The 19,454-nt window shown below is 41.3% G+C and overlaps 1 long non-coding RNA gene and 1 other non-coding gene across 2 annotated transcripts in view; both read left to right on the top strand.

Annotated features, from left to right (window-relative positions):
- The window catches only part of LOC116642839, a 69,860-nt gene that overhangs the window by 17,846 nt on the left and 32,560 nt on the right, over positions 1-19,454 (top strand). The gene's annotated exons all lie outside the window — the stretch shown is intronic.
- LOC116642880 lies at positions 14,322-14,425 on the top strand. Its single transcript, XR_004301411.1, has one exon. It is a non-coding gene; the product is annotated as a U6 spliceosomal RNA (small nuclear RNA).

Raw genomic sequence — 19,454 nt, 5'->3', positions numbered from 1 at the left:
CAAGAGGCTCCTTCAGGCTCTGTCTTCTGAGTTTGTCAAATACAATTTGCCATATTTGCTGGTCATGCTCTCTCCTTTTCTTCTCTGACAACTTCCACGTCACTGCAGCCCTTGGAACACCTCCATAAACAGCTCTTTGCACTAAATTCCTCTCTGCTTGAAAGAGTGAGTTGTTTCAGTTTCTGGGTGCAGAGTGGCTTTACCATCTGGGGAGTCAGCCCCAGACACCTGGGGCACACAGACCAAACCAGAGGAGTCACTGCCACTTCTGCTCACATTTGGGTTTCTAGGTATGAAAATGGGCCAAAAGATGCCATATTGGTTGCCATGACAAACCACCGGTTGTATACACATGTTTTTATTTCTATTCTGGAGCGAAATCTCATACAGCCTGCAATGGGGCAGTTTTTCTGGGCCTGAGGGAGGGCTGAACCTTCACTGATGTGCTGAACTGATCAGGTTGCCCAGCCCCCCTTAGGACATTTCTGTTTTTTGGCTTTTTGCTGCCTTCCTGCTTTAGAACAGTAGCCGTGAGTCAACCCGTTGTTCATCGCATGTGTAGTCTAGCATGGCAGAATTTGAAAATGGAGCTAGAATTGCCCCAGTTTGGGCTGAATGATAGGTGCTCGTTTCCCGGGTATGGTCAAGACTACTTACAAAGGAGGTTTCCAAAAACTGGTTCTGTGATCCCAGCTAACTTCCTATCTCTGGCCTAGAAAAGAGGTTTAAAAGACTAGAAAAGGCTGGATATGAGAAGGGATTTTGGAAAGAGCTGCTGGTGGTGCTGGTCCTAGCCTGTGCAGTGGAGGGAGAAACCAGAGGGCCTGTGTGGGAGGGGCCTGTGCTCCCACAGTTTGTAGGGGCAGAGGGAATGTGTGAGTGTTTTCCAAGGACCAGACTTGGGCCCTCCAGTGAGAAAGCCGGCATGGGGTTGTTTTCTGTCCCAACCTAGAAGGCTGCCTGATGAGCAGAACCCCACAGCAGAGTAAGGTCTGAGGCTCCATCAGACACATAAACATTGAGGAAGGGGTCTTGAGTGACTGGCTAGAAAAAGATCCACACACTCCATGGAATCTCTGAAAACCCCACTAAATTACCTCAGGAAGGAAAGCGCTTGCTTCATGGGGAGGGGCTGATGCCAGATCATCATAGAATTCCAAGTTGTGTGAGAACTTTCCTGCCCCACTTTCACCTCCACCCTGGGTGGGGTCAGAAACCATGGCAAAGGGTGGAGTGAAAATCATGAAACAGGTCGGAGAGAAGAGAAATCTATCAGGACTTTTCCCCCTGCCAACTGGCAGAGGAGGAAAAACCCAGCCCAAACATGAAGTTTAAAGTTAATTATTATTATTTGCAACCATGTGGACAGAACTAGAGGGTATTATACTAAGCGAAATAAGTCAGAGAAAGGCAAATATATGATTTCAGTGATATGTGGAATTTAAGAAACAAAACATGAACATAGGGGAAGGGAAAGGAAAAATACAATAAGGTGAAAACAGAGAGGGAGGCAAACCATAAGACTTTTTTTTTAAAAGATTTTATTTATTTATTTGACAGAGAGAGACACAGTGAGAGAGGGAACACAAGCAGGAGGAGTAGGACAGGGAGAAGCAGGCTTCCCACGGAGCAGGGAGCCCGATGCGGGGCTCGATCCCAGGACCCTGGGATCATGACCTGAGCCGGAGGCAGATGCTTAACAACTGAGCCACCCAGGCACCCCAAACTATAAGACTCTTAACTCTAGGAAACAAATAGGGTTGCTAGAGTGGAGGTGATGAGTGGGGGAATGGGGTAATAGGGTGATGGGCATTAAGGAGGGCACTTGATGTAATGAGCACTGGGTGTTATATGCAACTGATGAATCACTAAATTCTACTCCTGAAACTAATAAAAAAAATAAAGTTAATTATTATTATTATTCTGGACACCACACTTGAATTACTGGCTTGACAGTGACTAGAGGACCTTTTGTTACTCGTAAGGAACCAAAAAGTCTTAGGAGCTGCCCAAGTGTTTCTCCACAGGGCAGGGAAGAACTAACCCCACAACAGGGGAAAAGAGTGATGCTCTCTGGTCCCCATCTCCATGAAGCTTGTTTGCTCCATAGAAAGGCCAGGCTGGTATTCTGTGCCAGAGTTACGAGTCCATAGAGTGGCCATAAGGAGTGGCAGTGGCTCTGGGCTTTATTCTGGTGCAGGATCCTGAGCCCAAGAGTGTTCTTGCCCCACTCCTAGGAGCAGAGGGCTTTCATTTCTCCCAGAAACAGTAGATCTCAGCAAAGCTTGAGATGGGATGGGGGGAGTAGAGAGAAAGGGGAAGGTGTGAAATAGACTGTTCAGAGGAAGGGGATGTGAACTTGTCTAAGGAGTGTGGTGAGCCTGGCTGGCAGGGCTGGTGCTCAGTTGAGATTTGTGAAAGAATCTTCCTGGCTATGACATCCCTGTCTCTGGTACCTGCTCCTCAGGTTTGATGGCTGAATGGTTCTGGTTAACCAGCACTGGGGTAGAGAACAGTTGCAAGGTGATTAAGGGTATCAGAAGGCAAGGGGTGATGTGCTGGACCACGGATTGTCTAAGCTAAACGAGGAAGAAAATGAAACATTGGCCCTGCAGACCATGCCCTATGGGTCCAAGTGCTGGAGCTGGGATTCTGCAGAGAGTGGGAACCACAGGAAATGGTGGTACCAGGACAGCAGTCTTCCAAGCAGGCTTCTGAAAGCAGTACATTCACTTGTGAGAATAAAGATCTGGGGTTAGGATGTAGGCATCGATAGCTGAGCTATTATGGAGGGAGAGGGAGAGATGGTTGTGGAGATAATGAAGGACTGAGAAGCCAGAGTGTGGTGGCTCATCCCTGGTATGGAATTGACAGCAGAAGGGTGGAGAGGACTGGTTCAGTCAGTCAGGTGCTAAAGTCGCCTCAGAATGAGGAGGTGAGTAGAAATCAGCCAGAAGGAGAGTCAGGTGTGATAAAGTCTTCTGAGCCTGAACTTTCAGGGAGCTCCACTTCAAGGGAGGAGAAATAGATTGGAAATGGATCTGGATGGTTGCAGTGACTGGAATGCTGCAGTACAATATTCAGTTATTAAGCTCTAGACCTTCCCCCCCGCCCCCCCACACGGCCTGAGCTGACCAGGCCTGGACCATTATGCAGTCTCAATCGAGGACAAACGGACCTTACCCCGCTCACCATCACCGACACCCTCCAGAGGGCCCTTAGGACAGGATGTGCTGCAGGAGGAGTGAGGCTGGGAAGGCCTGGCATGTTTTCCTTCAGCCCTTCTGCCTTCACTCCTTCATTTGGGGCAGAGAATTATTTGTCTGGTGCAGGGGCTAGCAAGGCGCCACATTAGTGCTCTCCAAGTGTCTTCATGGCTGACGGGTGGCTGAGGCCGGCAGTTAGACGCAATCATGTTTGATAGGTCCTGGTGTTTGAACCAGCAGCTATAGAAGGGTAGTGACCTCTGTCATTTCTCTGTACCACATATACACGGGTAAAGTAAACTGGAACAACACGTCTGAATGGCTCTTTCCCCCCAGGGAGGGGAGTTTCAACATGTAAATCATACTTCTCTTAGCACTTTGAGACAATGAAGGCTTATTCAGCATCCTAGGTTGATATACTGCTCTGTGCTTGCATGAAATATCAGATGTTACAATCACTCGTCCGTGGGAACGCCCTGTTCTGGATCCTCAGTGACACTGACTTGTCAGTGTTCAGGTGCCACGCCTGAAACAGCAGCCGTGTCGTTAGCATCCCACTCTCCTCCATGACTCCAGCAACCGGCTCGGGACCTAGTCCGAGGCCTGACACACGCCCCTGGTCTGCAGAGTCTTCATTCTTCACCCCCAACCCTCCATCACGGTTGAGGTCCTCAAAGCCACAGGAGCCTATGGGTTTTCCTGGAAGAAGTGAAGGGGCTTCAGCAGAACAGGGAGGGAACACAAAGAGGGGCAGAAGGAGAGTGGAGGGGTGAAGGAGAAGCAGGGGAAGAGAAGGGTGTGGGTCTGCAGTGTGGGACACTACCCATGCAAGCAGGACAAGAGAGATGTTGAGAGATGCTCGTGAAGCCTGGGGGTGGGGTATGGCAGCCAGATTGCAATCGGGCTAGGTGTGAGGAAATGGGAGAGACAAGTGCAGACAGTTCTTTGAACAAGTCTGGCTGAGAAAGGGCAGGGGAGAAATGGGGCAATAACTGCAGGGAAGGTGTTTTTATGATGGGTGAGGTTTGAGCATCAACAAAAAGCCCACTTTATGTTTAAATGCTCCTTGGTTCTACAAGGCCAAGGCGGTATGTAGTCAGTCGTAGGTAGGGACAGTATGACGAGCTTTGACACCTCTGATGAGACTGTGGTGGCACCTGATCACGTGTATATCACAGCACCCGTGGTTCTTAGCCGAAGTTCCACTCTAGGACAGTCTGGGCTGGGGAGGGCGGTGCACAGTGCCGGGATTATTTGGAAGCACTACAGGTGGTTGGCAAAAAATAAATAAATAATAAAAATAGATTATTTATTGAAGAACAAGAAAAGAGAAAATAACTCAGAAAAATCTTCATGTAATTGAAAATTACTTCTAAAAATCTACCAACACCTAAAAGCTATGTTGGATTTAAAAACAAATATCACCCCCCCCCCCCCCCCCCCCCAGCTCTGAAGAGGCTTGCCTAGAGCCCAAGTGTTCTATGGATATTCTAGGGCAATGATCCCAATTTTAGGAGACAGTCAAGCTATAGTCAGAGAGTATCTGATAACTAGAGACACCTCGTCATAAACACATGCAGTTTGCACCAGCTCATGGGGAAAAAGAGAGTGTGGAGTCTGGCACTTGCTGGTTATAGGCAAAGGAGGTTAACTTGGGAGAAATGGGCATATTTTATTACAATATAAGTTAACAGAATGATTTCAGAGTGGTGAATGTCTTGGTAAAAACATGATCAAATGACATCATACCTCAAAAAAACTAAAATTAAAATTGAATAAATTTTAAATTGAATAGGATGAGTGTAACTGATAAACTAAAGCACATAAATTGTCTTTTATTTATTTATTTTTATTTTTTTAAAGATTTTATTTATTTATTTGACAGAGAGAGACACACAGCAAGAGAGGGAACACAAGCAGGGGGAGTGGGAGAGGGAGAAGCAGGCTTCCTGCGGAGCAGGGAGCCCGATGTGGGGCTTGATCCCAGGACCCTGAGATCATGACCTGAGCCGAAGGCAGATGCTGAATGACTGAGCCACCCAGGCACCCCACAAATTGTCTTTTAAAAGGGCAGAATTCAGGGCACCTGGGTGGCTCAGTCGGCTAAGCATCTGTCTTGGGCTCCCATGGTCCTGGGATTGAGCCCTGCATCGGCCTTCCTGCTCAGCAGGGAGACTGCTTCTCCCTCTGCCTCTCCCCCCACTCATGCTCTCTCTCTTTCTCTCTCTCAAATAAATAAGTAAAATCTTTAATAAAATAAAAGGATAGAATTCTGCTCCTTGCCAAGGTAGAGTAGCAAGAGACTGCATTTGCCCTCCTACCTGAAACAACCAAAGAAAGAAAAATGAACAAAATATATGAAACAGTGGTTTTGAAGAGACTGAACCTCAGGCAAAAAAGACCGTGATCCCTGAGATCAGGGAAACGAATGAGTGTCCCAGCTTATTTGAGAGTTTTCAGGCAACAGTACAGGGAAGGGGACCCAAGCAAAGTAAGACCCAACTACATGTTGCCTACATGAAATCCACGTAATATAAAGACATAAATAGAGGCAGAAAGCAAATTGGTAGTTTCCAGGAGTGGAAAGAGGGAAAACAGGAAGTGACTGCTTAATGGGTATAGGGTTTTCTTTTGGGGTGATGAAAATATTTGGGAACTAAATAGAGGTAGTGTTAACACAACATTGTGAAGGTACTGAATGCCATGGAATTGCCATTAAATGGTTATTTTGATGTTATGTGGATTTTACCAGGAAAAAAAAACTGACCAGGCACACAAGGGAACAAAACAATGTAAATGACAACCAGCAGAAACCAGAGACCCACAGGAGATCTAGAGAATGCAGTTATAAAACTCAGACTTTAAGATAATTGTGCTTGCTGCATTCATTGAGAGATGAAAGATATGACAGTATTTTGACAGAGAAATGTAAACTATAAAAAAAAGAAACCAAAGGGAAATTCTAGAACTGCATGTAGAACAATCAATATTAGTAACTCAGTGGATGGGTTTAATAGCAGAATAGATAGGTGAAGAGAAAATTAATAAATTTTTGATGGATTAGAAGACAATATCCAGAATATAGTATTGAGAGATGAAAAGATTAAAAACACAAAGGTGAAGATTAGAGACAAAGAAGTTATAGAAAGGAATCCTGTAAGGAGAGGAGAGGATAGGTGGGACAGAAGCAGTATTTAAAGTGTTAATAGTTGGGAATTTAAAAAAATGGATTAAAGATATTAAGCCATAAATTTATATCTGACTTCCAAGCAGAAACAATGGAATCTGGAAGACAATAGAATGGTATCTTCAAAATGCTTAAAGAAAATATCAGCCAATAAATTGCGTAGCCCGCAAGTGCTCTAGCAGTTTATAAGTGGGACATTAACTTAGGATAAGAGAATCACAAGAGATGGGTAAAGATTGTACAGTCCACTAAAGAGGCATTAGCAAGGGATGTTTTCCAGGCAGGTGGTTAGGAAATCTCAAGGACTACTAGTAGAATAGTGAGTTGGTCTGTTTGGGTGAAGCTGAGCTCCCATTACTAGGGGTGGGATGAAAATTGAGTCTGGAAAGGGTCAGTAGGAGCAGGATGGTGAATGATCTCATTCTACAAGTGATGGGAAATACTGAAGGTGTTTTTGTGGCATCCTGCTTGCTTCTTGGTAGGATACTACTACTAAAAGTCTTTCTCACATTTTCCTGCTACTACCCAATAGGTATAAATCATACTGTCTCTTGGTACTTTACAATGAGTGAAATTAAATTTAGATAAGTACCAGCTTCAGTCTGCGCTGTACTTTCATTCCCTTGAGAGGAAATATTACTGATTACCACTTTTAAAGAATCCAATTGCAAAGAATCTTATTTCCTCTTTGACTTGTTCCTCTGGAGCTAGAGTGAGACAGTAAATTAGGGAATGAAGGGAAAATAAAGAAGTTCCCCTTCAGAGTTGTTTCCATATGGCTGACCTTTAAATGACTCTCTCTCTTTCTAAGCACCATACTTTCAGTCCTAACCTTTGCCTTTCTGTCTCCATTAGGGCAGGAATACTCCTTATATACCCATACTGTCTTAATCAGTCAACGTGAGCCCCATTTTGCTGTAATTGTGTTTTCCTCACCTCTGAGTGCCACTCCCATTTGTCCCCCTCCTCTAGAGACCAACTCTGATATGATACCATATGATCCAGCAATCCCACTTCTGGGTGTTTATCCAAAGGAATTAAAATTACAATCTTGTAGAGATATCTGCACTCCCGTGTTCATTGCAGCATTGTTCACAATAGCCAAGATATGGGAACAACCTAAGTGTCCTTCACCACGTGAATGGACAAAGAAGAGATAGGTACAGGTATAGGAATATATACACATATACACACGGTGGAATGCTATTCAGCCATGAGAAAGAAGGAAATTCTGCCATTTGTGACAACTTAGATCAATCTTGAGAACATTATGCGAAGTGAAATAAATCAGAGAAAGACAAGTTCTGTATGATATCACATATGTAGAATCTAAAAATGTCAAACTCAGAGAAACAGAGTAGAGTGTTAGTTACCTGTGGTGGTTGGAGGGTGGAGGAAGTGGGGAGATACTGGATAAAAGGTACAAACTTCCAGTTACAAGATTAACAAATTTGGGGATCTCATGAACTGTGTGGTGATTATAGCTATTAATACTGTATCATATACTTGGATGTTGCTAAGAGAGTGGATCTTCAATGTGTTCACACAAAAAAAATGCTAACTATGTGATGGATGAAGGTGGTAGCTAACACTTATGGTGGTAATCACTGTGTGATATGTAAATGTATCAAATCAACACTTTGTACACCTTAAACTTACACAATATTAAGTGTCAGTTGACCTCAAGAAAGCTGGAGGGAAAAAAAAGATTTCTCAAGTTTAATTTATAGCCCTTTTGCTGATTTTAAATTTCCACTATACATTTGGTATAGTGCTCTACTTCCAACTGCTGTGTGCGATGTGTAACTTTCCAAGCAGGGTGTACACAAGGGGCTTTCAGGGTCACGGATATATGTACACATTTAATTTCATTAGGTGGTGTCAGGTTGCTCTTGAGAATAGTTGCACAAGTCTTTCTCTCACCACCAGAGTATGAAAGTTCCGTTTCCTACAAGTTTGCAAACATTTGGTATTATCCAACTTTCAAATTTTAGCCCATCAAATGAGTATAAAGTGATGCTTCATTCTCTCATTACTGAGGTTGAGCTTTTCTTCACATACTTATTAGCCATTTGGGTTTGCCTTATTTATATCCTTTGCCAATTTTCTAATTAGGTGCCCTATCTTTTTTTGTGTTCTGCAAGATTTCCATATATATTTTAGAGCAGTACTGTCCAGTAGAACTTTATGAGATGATGGGAATGTGTTCTTTAAAAAAAAAAAAAAAAAAAAGACTTTATTTATTTACCTGAGAGAGAGAGTGTGTGTGTGTGCAGGGGGAGGGCAGAGGGAGAGGGAGAGAGGAAGCAGACTCCCTGCTTAGTGGGGAGCCTTATGTGGGGCTTGATCCCAGGACCCTGAAATCATAACCTGAGCCGAAGTCAAATGCTTAATGATTGAGCCACAGGGCGCCCCTGGAAATGTGTTCTGTTTGTGCCCTCCCAATATGGTAGGCACTAGCCATGAGTGGCTGTTGAGTACTTGAAATGTGACTAGTGCAACCAAGGAACTGGATTTTAAATTTTATTTAATTTTAATTAATTTTAACTTAAATGTAACTAGCCAGATGTGACTAGTGACTACTACATTGGACAACGTGGGATCCAGGTATTAATACCTTGTCAGTTTTTGGCATTGCAAATATCTTTTCCTGATTTGTCAGCTGTTTAATAGCTTAAAAGAAGTTCTTAATTTTGATGTGTTTAAATCCATACATCCTTTTGCTTTATGGTTTGGCTTTTTTAAAGGGTCTTTTTTAGGGAAGAATTCTCTATAAACTTCAGTATCACAAATATAATCTCTGGAATTTTCCACTGGTACCTTTAAGCTTTCCCTTTAACATTTAGTTCTTTAATCCAACAGAGGCTCTTATTTGTAAATAGTGTAAAGAACGTGCTTTGTTTTTCTGCACATAATGAATCAATTTTCCCAACTCAATTCATTAAATGGTGCTTTCTTTTTCTGGCAGAGTGTGGAAGCATTTTTTAAAAGATTATATACCAGGTCCAATAATACCTAGATCTGTTTGTTAGCCCTTTGTTCTGTACAGCGGTCCATTTGCCTGTTCCCATGTGAGAATCCACTGTTTTAAAACTTTAGCTTTATAGTATATCTTCATAATTAATTGGTAGGACAATTTGTTTTTCTTTGCTTTTCATGATCAAATTGAGTATTTGAGAAGCCTTATTCTTCTGTTAAATTTTAGAATAAGTTTATCATTTTTTTCAAAACTCTTGGTGAATTTTAATAGGGATTGCATTTAATTTATAGTTTAATTTTGGAAGAACCAAATTCTTAACGTGTTGTTGTTATATCCATGTACATTTATGTAAATCATTCAGGGTTTTTTTTCATGTTTAACAGCTTTTTTTCCCCCACACCTTTTTTTTTTTTTTTTAAGATTTTATTTATTTATTTGACAGGGAGAGAGAACAAGTAGGCAGAGAGGCAGGCAGAGGGAGCTGGAGAAGCAGACTCCCCGCTGAGCAGGGAGCCCGATGCAGGGCTTGATCCCAGGACCCTGGGATCATGACCTGAGCCGAAGGCAGCGGCTTAACCGACTGAGCCACCCAGGTGCCCCTCCCCACACCTTTTTTTTAAGGCTTTATTTTTAAGTAATCTGTATACCCGACATGGGACTCAAACTCACAACCCTAAGATCAAGAGCCGCACACTCCACCAACTGAGCCAGCCAGGTGCCCCATCATGTTTAACAGCTTTATAAAAATAAAATCATCATACAAAATCCTGCACATATTTGAAATGTGCAAATTGGCAGGCTTTGACATTTGAATGAGGCCATGAAACCATCACCAATATCAAGATAGTGATAGTGAACAAATTCACCCACCCCAAATTCCTTGTGCCCCTTTGTAATCCTTTTCTCCTATCCCTCCCCACACCCCACATCATGCAACCAGTGATTGCTTTCTATCACTATAGGTAGAAAGAGTCCTTTGCATTTTCGAAAGTTTTTAATATATGGAATCACACATTATCTGGCTTCTTCCACTCAGTATAAAAGTTTTGAGATTCATCAATACTGTAGCATGAATCAGTAGTTCATTCCTTTTTATTGCTGAAGAGTATTCTACTGTATGGATATACCACAAATTTGTTTATCCATTCACCCATTGGTGGACATTTGGGTTGTTTCCAGTTTGGAGATATTACAAATAAAACTGCTATGACCATTTGTGTAAAAGTTTTTGCATGCAGATATATTTTCTTTACCCTGGGTAAATATTTAGATGTGAAATGGTTGGGTCATATGGTAGATGTAAGTTTAACTTTTTAAAAACTACCAAGCTGTGTTTCCAAGTGTTTGTACCTTTTTACATTCCCATGAGCAGTATATAAGGGTTCTAGTTCCTCTGCATCCTTCCCAACAGTTGGCATGGTCACTCTTTGTAATTTTAGCCATCCTGATAGGTGTGTAGAGGTACCTTGTGGTTTTAATTTGCATTTCCCTTATTAATTTGCCAAAGGTATTGGGCATCTTTTAATCTGCTTATTTACTATCCATACATCCTCTTCAGTGAGCTGTATTCAAATCCTTTGCCTATTTTAAAAAATGGGTTGTATTTTTTATAGTGCTTTGAGAGTTCTTTATATGTTCCATGTAGTAGTCCTTTATCAGATATGTAATTTGCAAATATTTTCTCTCAGTCTCTTGCTTGTCTTTTCATTGTCATAACAGAGTCTTCTGAAAGCAGAAGTTTTACTGAATAGGTCTAATTTGTCAAATTGTTTTATAGGTTATGGTTGTGTATAAAGAAATTACATGTAAGAAGTGTTGCATAGATGAAACCTTTGCCTAACTCATTTATAAAGAATTTTTCACAGAAGTTCTGTCATCTCAGGTTTTACATTTAGGTCTGTGTTTAGTATTGCTGCATAACAAAATTACCTCAAATGTAGTGACTTAAAACAACACAAATTTGGGGGACTTTGGGGAAGATGGTGGAGTAGGAGGACCTTAAGCTCACCTCATCCCAGGGATACAACTAGGTAACACCTGCGTCAGTGTAAATAATGCAGAAAATGACCCCGAGACTGGCAGAACAGGTTCTCCACAGTTAAATGGAGAGAAAAAGTGACAGTGAGCAGGGTAGGAAGGGCAGGGTGCTTTGGGAGCTAAATGGACCACAGCTGTCCATGGGTGGTGGGGCGGAGGGATGCTGCCGGTGTGGAGAAGGGAGAGAAACAGACGCTCACACTAGGGAGCCCACATGGGGAAGATGAATCCACATAACATTTGGCTTTGAGAACCAGAAGGGCATAATTTCATGAATTCTTATAATCAGTAGGGCTTAACACTTGGAACTTTAAAAATCGGTGGGCTCAGCTCTCGGAGAGCAGTGGGGGGTTGGTGAGAGGAAACTGAGTCCTCACCCTTAAAGAGATGGCACAAAAAACATCCACGGAGATACAGCACAGAAGCAGCAGTTTGAAAAATGCCTGGCGTATACGGGAGGGAGATTTGCTTACTAATCTCAGAGTATATGCTAGAGGGGCAGGGATTGTTGGGACTTCTCCAAGAACAAATGAGCTGGCGGGTGCCATTGCCCTCCCCCCACCCCCTAGCCTAGGGACACCAGTGGGAACCAGTGCTGCACCAACATGGCTACCTAATGTGCTAACAGTGCTCCCCACCCCCTTGTTCTCTTGTGGACACACACCACCCTGCAGCTAGGCCTGGTTCCACGTCCCCTCCCACAGCAGACCCACCTAAACCTTGCTAACACTGCAACCCCAGCCCCACATGCTGCTGCTTCTTTTTTTTTTTTTTTTTTTAATATTTATTTGACAGAGAGATAGCAAGAAAGGGAACACAAGCAGGGGAAGTAGGAGAGAGAGAATCAGGCTCCCTGCTCAGCAGGGAGCCCAACGTGGGGCTCAATCCCAGGACCCTGGGATCATGACTGAGCCAAAGGCAGATGCTTAATGACTGAGCCACCCAGGGGCCCCACCCCACCTGCTTCTGTGAGTCCACCTGAGACAGTGGACCTGTGTAGACCTTGCTGACACTGGGTACCCTGCCTCCACATTCTCCTGCTGACCTGCACCCTCCAATATGCATTGGCTAGACCCCATCTAAAGTGATGCCACAAGCCTGGCAGTGTACAAGCAGCCCTGACAGGGGCCAACTCCACTCCAAAGGGATTCTTCCCTGGGGAGAGGGGAAGATAACCACACATACCAGTCTGACTGCACTGCCATCTGTGAGCTGGGAGCAGGCATTTGGTCTGACTGTCGGCCCCATTCACTAATGAAAGCTTTTCAGGGGACAACACAGGGAAAGCACCCTGCAGTTCTGTACTGCTGCATCTCTGGCAAATGTCTGGTCTGACTCAGCTCAAGCCCAGGTCAGTCCCAGACTGGCCCCTTAACAACACAGGGACCAAGCATGCCAAGCATGCCCACAACAGGCAAAGAGAGCTATTGCAGATGACTGGACTGAAGGCAGTTGCAGCTCAGCCACAACAGCAGGGTGCACCCAACACACATGGGGAACACTTCTGAAGTGACAGGTTTTGGAGAACAGGGAACATTGTACTGCAGGGCACTACAGGACCTCATCTTCATAACACCACTATTTTCAAGAGCAGGAGAAATAGCTGATTTTCCTAACACATAGAAACAGACACAAAGAGTTAGACAAAATGAGGAGGAGGAAGAATATGTCCCAAATGAAAGAACAGGACAAAAGCACAAGAGATCTAAAAATATCACAGCAAGAGACCTAAATGAAACAGATAAGTAATATGCTTGATGGAGAATTTAAATTATCGGTCATAAAGATACTCACTGGACTTGAGAAAAGAGTGGAGGACCTCAGTGAGACTCTTAACAAAGAGATAGAAAACATAAAAAAGAACCAATCAGAGATAAAAAAAAAAAAAAACTCTATACCTGAAATTAAAAATACAGTAGACTAGAGGAAGCAGAAGAAAAAAAATCAGTGACCTAGAGGACAGAGTAATGGAAAGCAATCAAATTGAACAGGAGATAAAAAATAATAATAAATGAGGGTTAAGGAAACTCAGTGACACCATCAAGCATAACATTTGCATTGCAGGGATCCCAGGAGAAGAGAGGGAAAGGGGGCAGAAAAATTATTTGAAGAAATAATAGCTGACAACTTCCCGAATCTGGGGAAGGAAACAGAAATCCAGATCCAGGAGGCACAGAGGTCAACCCAAGGAGGTCCAGACCAAGACACATAGTAATTTAAATGGCAAAAACAGTGATAGAGAATTTTAAAAGCAGCAAGAGAAATCAGTTACATACGAGGGAAACCCCAAAAGGCTATCAGCTGATGTTTCAGCACAAACTTTGCAGACCAGATGAAAGTGGCATGATATATTCAAAATCCTGAAAGAAAAAAAAAAACCAACAAACCTGCAACCAAGAATACTCTATCTAGCAAGGATATCATTCAGAATAGAAGGAGATAAAAGGTTACCCAGACAAACAAAAGTTCAAGGAATTCATGACCACTAAACCATCCCTACAGGAAATGTTAAAGGGGATCCTGAGTGAAAAGGAAAGATCATAAGTAGGAGTAAGAAAAGTAAAAAGCAGAAAAGAAGTAAAATTAAGTATTTCTATAAAAATCAGTCAAGGGATTCCCAAAAGGATGTTAAGTATGACACCAAATATCCAAAACATGGAGGGGAGAGGAGTGAAGAATGGGTTCAAATGTGAGCAACCATCAACTTAATACGGATTGCTGTGTGCATAAGATGTTATATGCAAACCTAATGGCAACCACAAATCAAAAACCAGTCATAGACTTATGATTACCAGAAAAAGGTGGGGGTGGGGAATGGGTTAAATAGGTGAAGGGGATTAATTTAAATTCCAGTTAACTAAATTCCAGTCTTATCTGGAATTTAAATTAAAACTTAAAAAAATAAAAAATAGTGCTTACTTTGGCAGCACATCTACTAAAATTAGAATGATACAGAGATTAGCATGACCCCTGCTCAAGGATGACATGCAAATTCGTGAAGGGTTCCATATTTTAAAAATAAAAATAAACGAATAAAAGTATAATTTATTTAGATATTTTCAAATATTAAAAAAACTAGTCAGATATGCAAAGAATAAAGAGAAAGGAATCCAAGTATATCACTAAAGAAAGCCCGCAAACCATGAGAGAAGAAAGCAAGAGAAGAAAGGAACAGAGAAGAACTACAAAGCAATCATAAAACAAGTAACAAAATGGCAATAGGAATGCTCCTATAAATAATTACTTTGAATGCGAATGGACTAAATGCTCCAATCAAAAGGGTGGCAGAATGGATAAAAAGCAAGACCCATCTATGTGCTATCTACAAGAGACTCATTTCAGACCTAAAGACGCATACAGGTTGAAAGTGAAGGGATGGGAAAACATTTATCATGCAAATGGAATGAAAAGAAAGCCAGGGTAGCAATACTTAATATTGGACAAAATAGACTTTAAAACAGACTGTAACAAGAGACAAAGAAGGACACTCCATAACCATAAAGGGGAAAATTCAACAAGAAGATGTAACAATTGTAAATGTTTATGCTTCCAACATGGGAACACCCAAATACATATAGAGCAGCTATTAACAAACAAAGGAAGAAATCAGTAGTAAAACAGTAATAATAGAGGACTTTAACACCCCACTTACACCAATGGATAGATCATCCAAACAGAAAATAAATAAGGGAATAGTGGCCTTTAGTGACACATTGGACCAGATGGATCTAACAGATATAGTCAGAACATTCCTTCCCAAAACAGCAGAATACACATTCTTCTCAAGTGCACATGGAACATTTTCCAGAACAGATCACTATTAGGCCACAAACAAGTATCTTCAACTTTGTAAATCTTTTTCTTCTCTAATATCTGGTAGTTAACTTTAGGGTTTATATTATACATCTTTAACTTATTACAATCTACCTTCAAGTGATGTATCACTTCACTTATAGTATTAGAAACTTATAACACTTTACTTACATTTCTCCCCTCCTAGAATTTATCATCCATTTTATACATTTGTTAAAAACTCTACAATGAAATATTATTACTTTTGTTAAGCTGTCAATTATTTTTATTTATTTTTTATTTTTATTTTTTTTAAAGATTTTATTTATTTATTTGACAGACAGAGAAAGATAGCGAGAGCAGGAACACAAGCAGGGGGAGTGGGAGAGGGAGAAGCAGGCCTTCCGCTGAGCAGGGAGCCCGATGTGGGGCTCGATCCCAGGACCCTGGGATCATGACCTGAGCCGAAGGCAGATGCTTAACGACTGAGCCACCCAAGCGCCCCCAAGTTGTCAATTATTTTTAAAGGGACTTAAATAATAAGAAAAATATATGTATTTACCCATGTAGTTAGTTACCATTTCTGGTGCCTTTCATTTCTTTGTGTAGATCCAGATTTACTTCTGACATCATTTCCCTTTTGCTGGAAGGATATCCTCTAATATTTTTTTGTAGTGCAGTTCTGATGCTGATGAATTCTTTCAGCTTTTGTGTGTCTGAAAACATCTTTATTTTGCCTACATTTTTTAAAAGATATTTTCAGTGGCTATAGGATTTAAAGTGCAGTTTCTTCTTTCAGTACTTTAAGGATATTGCTCCATATCTTCTTGCTTACATTGTTTCCAGCAAGAAGTCTGTTGTTCTTACCTTTGTCTCTCTGTACATAACTCCCCTGACCTCCTTCCCCAGCTGCCTTTAAGAGTTTCTGGTCACCGTTTTTAAAAATTGCTTTTGGGGCGCCTGGGTGGCTCAGTCGTTAAGCGTCTGCCTTTGGCTCAGGTCATGGTCCCAGGGTCCTGGGATCGAGCCCCGCATCGGGCTCCCTGCTCAGCAAGAAGCCTGCTTCTCCCTCTCCCACTCCCCTGCTTGTGCTCTCTCTCTCTCTCTTTGTGTCTCTCTCTGTCAAATAAATAAAATCTTTGAAAAAAATTGTTTTGTGACTTGGTGTAGTTTTCTCCATGTTTCTTAGGCTTGGGATTCATTGAATTCCTTGGATCTTTGGAGTTTTGTTTGCAAAAAACTAGGGAAAATTTCAGCCATGGAATAAAATATTTTTGACCTCCCATTCTCTTCTCTCCTATGAAGACTACATTTATATATATGTTAGGCTGATTGAAATTGTCCTGCAGTTCACAAAGGTTCCCTTCTACCTTCTTCTTCCTCCTCCCCCTCCTCCTCCTCCTCCTTCTTCTCTGCCATTAATACCATCCAGCGCATTTTCATTTCAGACATTGTAGTTTTCTTTAAAAAAAAAAAAAGATTTTATTTATTTATTCATGAGACATAAAGAGAGAGAGAGAGAGAGAGGCAGGCTCCCTGCAGAGCAGGGAGCCCGATGCAGGACTCAATCCCAGGACCTTGGGATCATGACCTGAGCCGAAGGCAGACGCTTAACCGAATGAGCCACCCAGGCGCCCTGGACATTGTAGTTTTCATTTCTAGAAATTTAATTTAGGTACTTTTTAAAAATATATATCTTACATTTCTATTTAAAATTTTGAACATAGAGAAGACAGTTATAATAATTGTTTTAATAGCTTTGCTTATTCTAACATCTGTGACAGCTGTTGGTTGGTTGGTTTCAATTTATTGATTATTTTTCTTATTGTGAATTGTACTTTCCTACTTCATTGCCTGGCGACCTTTGTTTTAATACCAGACATTTAATTTTACCTTGTTGAGTGCCAGGTATTTTTTTGTTGTTGTACTGTTAATATTTTTAAGGTTTATTCTGGGATGTAGTTAAATTTCTTAGAAAAAGTCTGATCCTTTCAAGTCTTATTTTTATGATTCTAGTGGGTCCAGAGTAGTGCTTAGTCTGGGTCTAATTATTTCCCGTTACTGAGGCAAGGCTTTTCTGAGTATTCTACTTAATGCTCTGTGAATTATGAGTTTTTCCAGTCTGGCTGGTGGGAATAGGCACTGTTCCCAGCTCGGTGTCAGTACCAGCCACTGTTTTCCAGTCCTGTCAGATAGTTCTGTTCCTTAGTCTTAGGCAGTTCCTCTCCTCCTGTGCTGGTAAATACTTCTCTGCTAAATACTCAAGGGTGACCCTCTCAGATCTCTGGGATTCTCTCTCTGTCCTAAGCACTTTAACCACCTTGCTCTCCCTGTGACTCTTCAACTCAGGGAGACTGCTAGTCTCTGCCTGGGTACCCTCTCCCTAAGCTCTTAAGGCAGTAAGCTGGACAAAAGAGCTCACGTTATTCTGTTCTTGTCTATCAGGTTAATGTTTATTATTGCCCAATGTCCAATATCTTTAAACCTGTTGTTTCATATATTGTGTCTTGGTTTGTTTGTTTATTTGAGGCAGGGATATAAAATCCTGTTTTATGCTCTTGTTAATCCATCTTGAGTGGAAGCAAATGTCTTTTCCTTGATTTTCTCAATTTGAGATTTTAATTAGTTTCCATAAATATTATGTGCATTCTTGAATTTTTTCTTTCTTTTTTTTTTTTTTTTAAAGTAGGCTCCACGCCCAGCATGGAGCCCAACTCGGGGCTTGAACCCACGACCCTGAGATAAAGACCTGAGCTGATATCAAGAGTCAGACACTTAACCCACTGAGCCATGCAGGCGCCCCTTGGATTACTTCTTTGACAGTTTTCTTCCTTCTGTTTACTCTGTTCTCTCTGAAATTTGTCATTTGGATGTTAAATCTTCTGGACTAACCCCTAATTTCCCTAACCCCTAATAATAATGCTTTTTTTAAAAATTGAAGTGTAGCTAACATACAATATTATTTTTAGTTTCAGGTATACAACATAGGGATTTGACAGTTATATACATTACAAAATGCTCACCATGATCAGTGTAGTTACCATCTGTCACCATACAAAGTTATTATAGTATTATTGACTTTATTCCCTATGCTATTTTTTATTCCCATGACTTATTTATTTTATAACTTTATTTTATTTTGTACCTCTTAACCCCCTTCACCTATTTTACCCACTCTCCCCCCCGCCAGTTTGTTCTCTGTTTATGAGTCTGTTTCTGTTTCTGTTCGTTTGTTTTGCTTTTTAGATTCCACATATAAGTGAAATCATGTTAATTGTCTTTCTCTATCTGACTTATTTCACTTAGCATATAGTTTGCTTCCATATCTTGGCCATTGTAGATAATGCTGCAGTGAGCATAGGGGTGCATATATCTCTTTGAATTGGTGTTTTTGTTTCCTTTGGATAAATACCCATAAGTGAGAATGCCTGGCTGGCTCGGTTGGTAGAGTATGTGACTCTTGATCTTGGGATCTTGAGTTCAAGCCCCACGTTGGGTGTAGAATAGATTACTTAAATAAATAAATAAATCTTTAAAAAAATACATGTAAGTGGAATTGCTTGATTATATTTCTATTTTTTATTTTTTAAGGAACCTCCCTACTGTTTTCCATAGTGGCCGTACCAATTTACATTCCCATCAACAGTGCACAAGGGTGCTCTCCACATTATTGTCATTATTTCTTATCTTTTTGGTACTAGCTATTATAACTGATGTAAGATGATACCTCATTGTAGTTTTTATTTTTATAGTTGATATACAATGTTACATTAGTTTCAGGTGTACAATATAGTGATTTGATAAGTCTGTGTTATGCTACACCCACCACCAGTGTAACTACTACCATCTATCACCATACAGAACTGTTACAATACCATTGATTATGTTCTCTATGCTGTACCTTTTCTCCCTGCAACTTATTCATTCCATAACTGGAAGCCTGTATCTCCCATTCCCCTTCACTCATTTTGCCTATCCTCTACCCCCTGGCAACCATCAGTTCTCTATATTTATGGGTCTGTTTCTGCTGTTTGTTTGTTCCTTTGTTTTGTTTTTTAGATTCCACATATAAGTGAAATAATGTAGTATTTGTCTTTGTCTGACTTACTTCACTTAGCATAATACCCTCTAGGTCCATCCATGTTGTCTCAGATAGTCAGATTTCTTCCTTTTTTATGGCTGGGTAATAGTCCTCTGTGTGTGTGTGTGTGTGTGTGTGTCACATCTTCTTTATCCATTCATCTATCGAAAG

The sequence above is a fragment of the Phoca vitulina genome, unplaced genomic scaffold (genome assembly GCF_004348235.1).
Source record: "Phoca vitulina isolate PV1807 unplaced genomic scaffold, GSC_HSeal_1.0 scaffold24, whole genome shotgun sequence".
Taxonomy (NCBI): Eukaryota; Metazoa; Chordata; class Mammalia; order Carnivora; family Phocidae; genus Phoca; species Phoca vitulina.
Note: the sequence above shows the minus strand (reverse complement) of the source record. Positions and strands in the feature narration are given on the sequence as shown.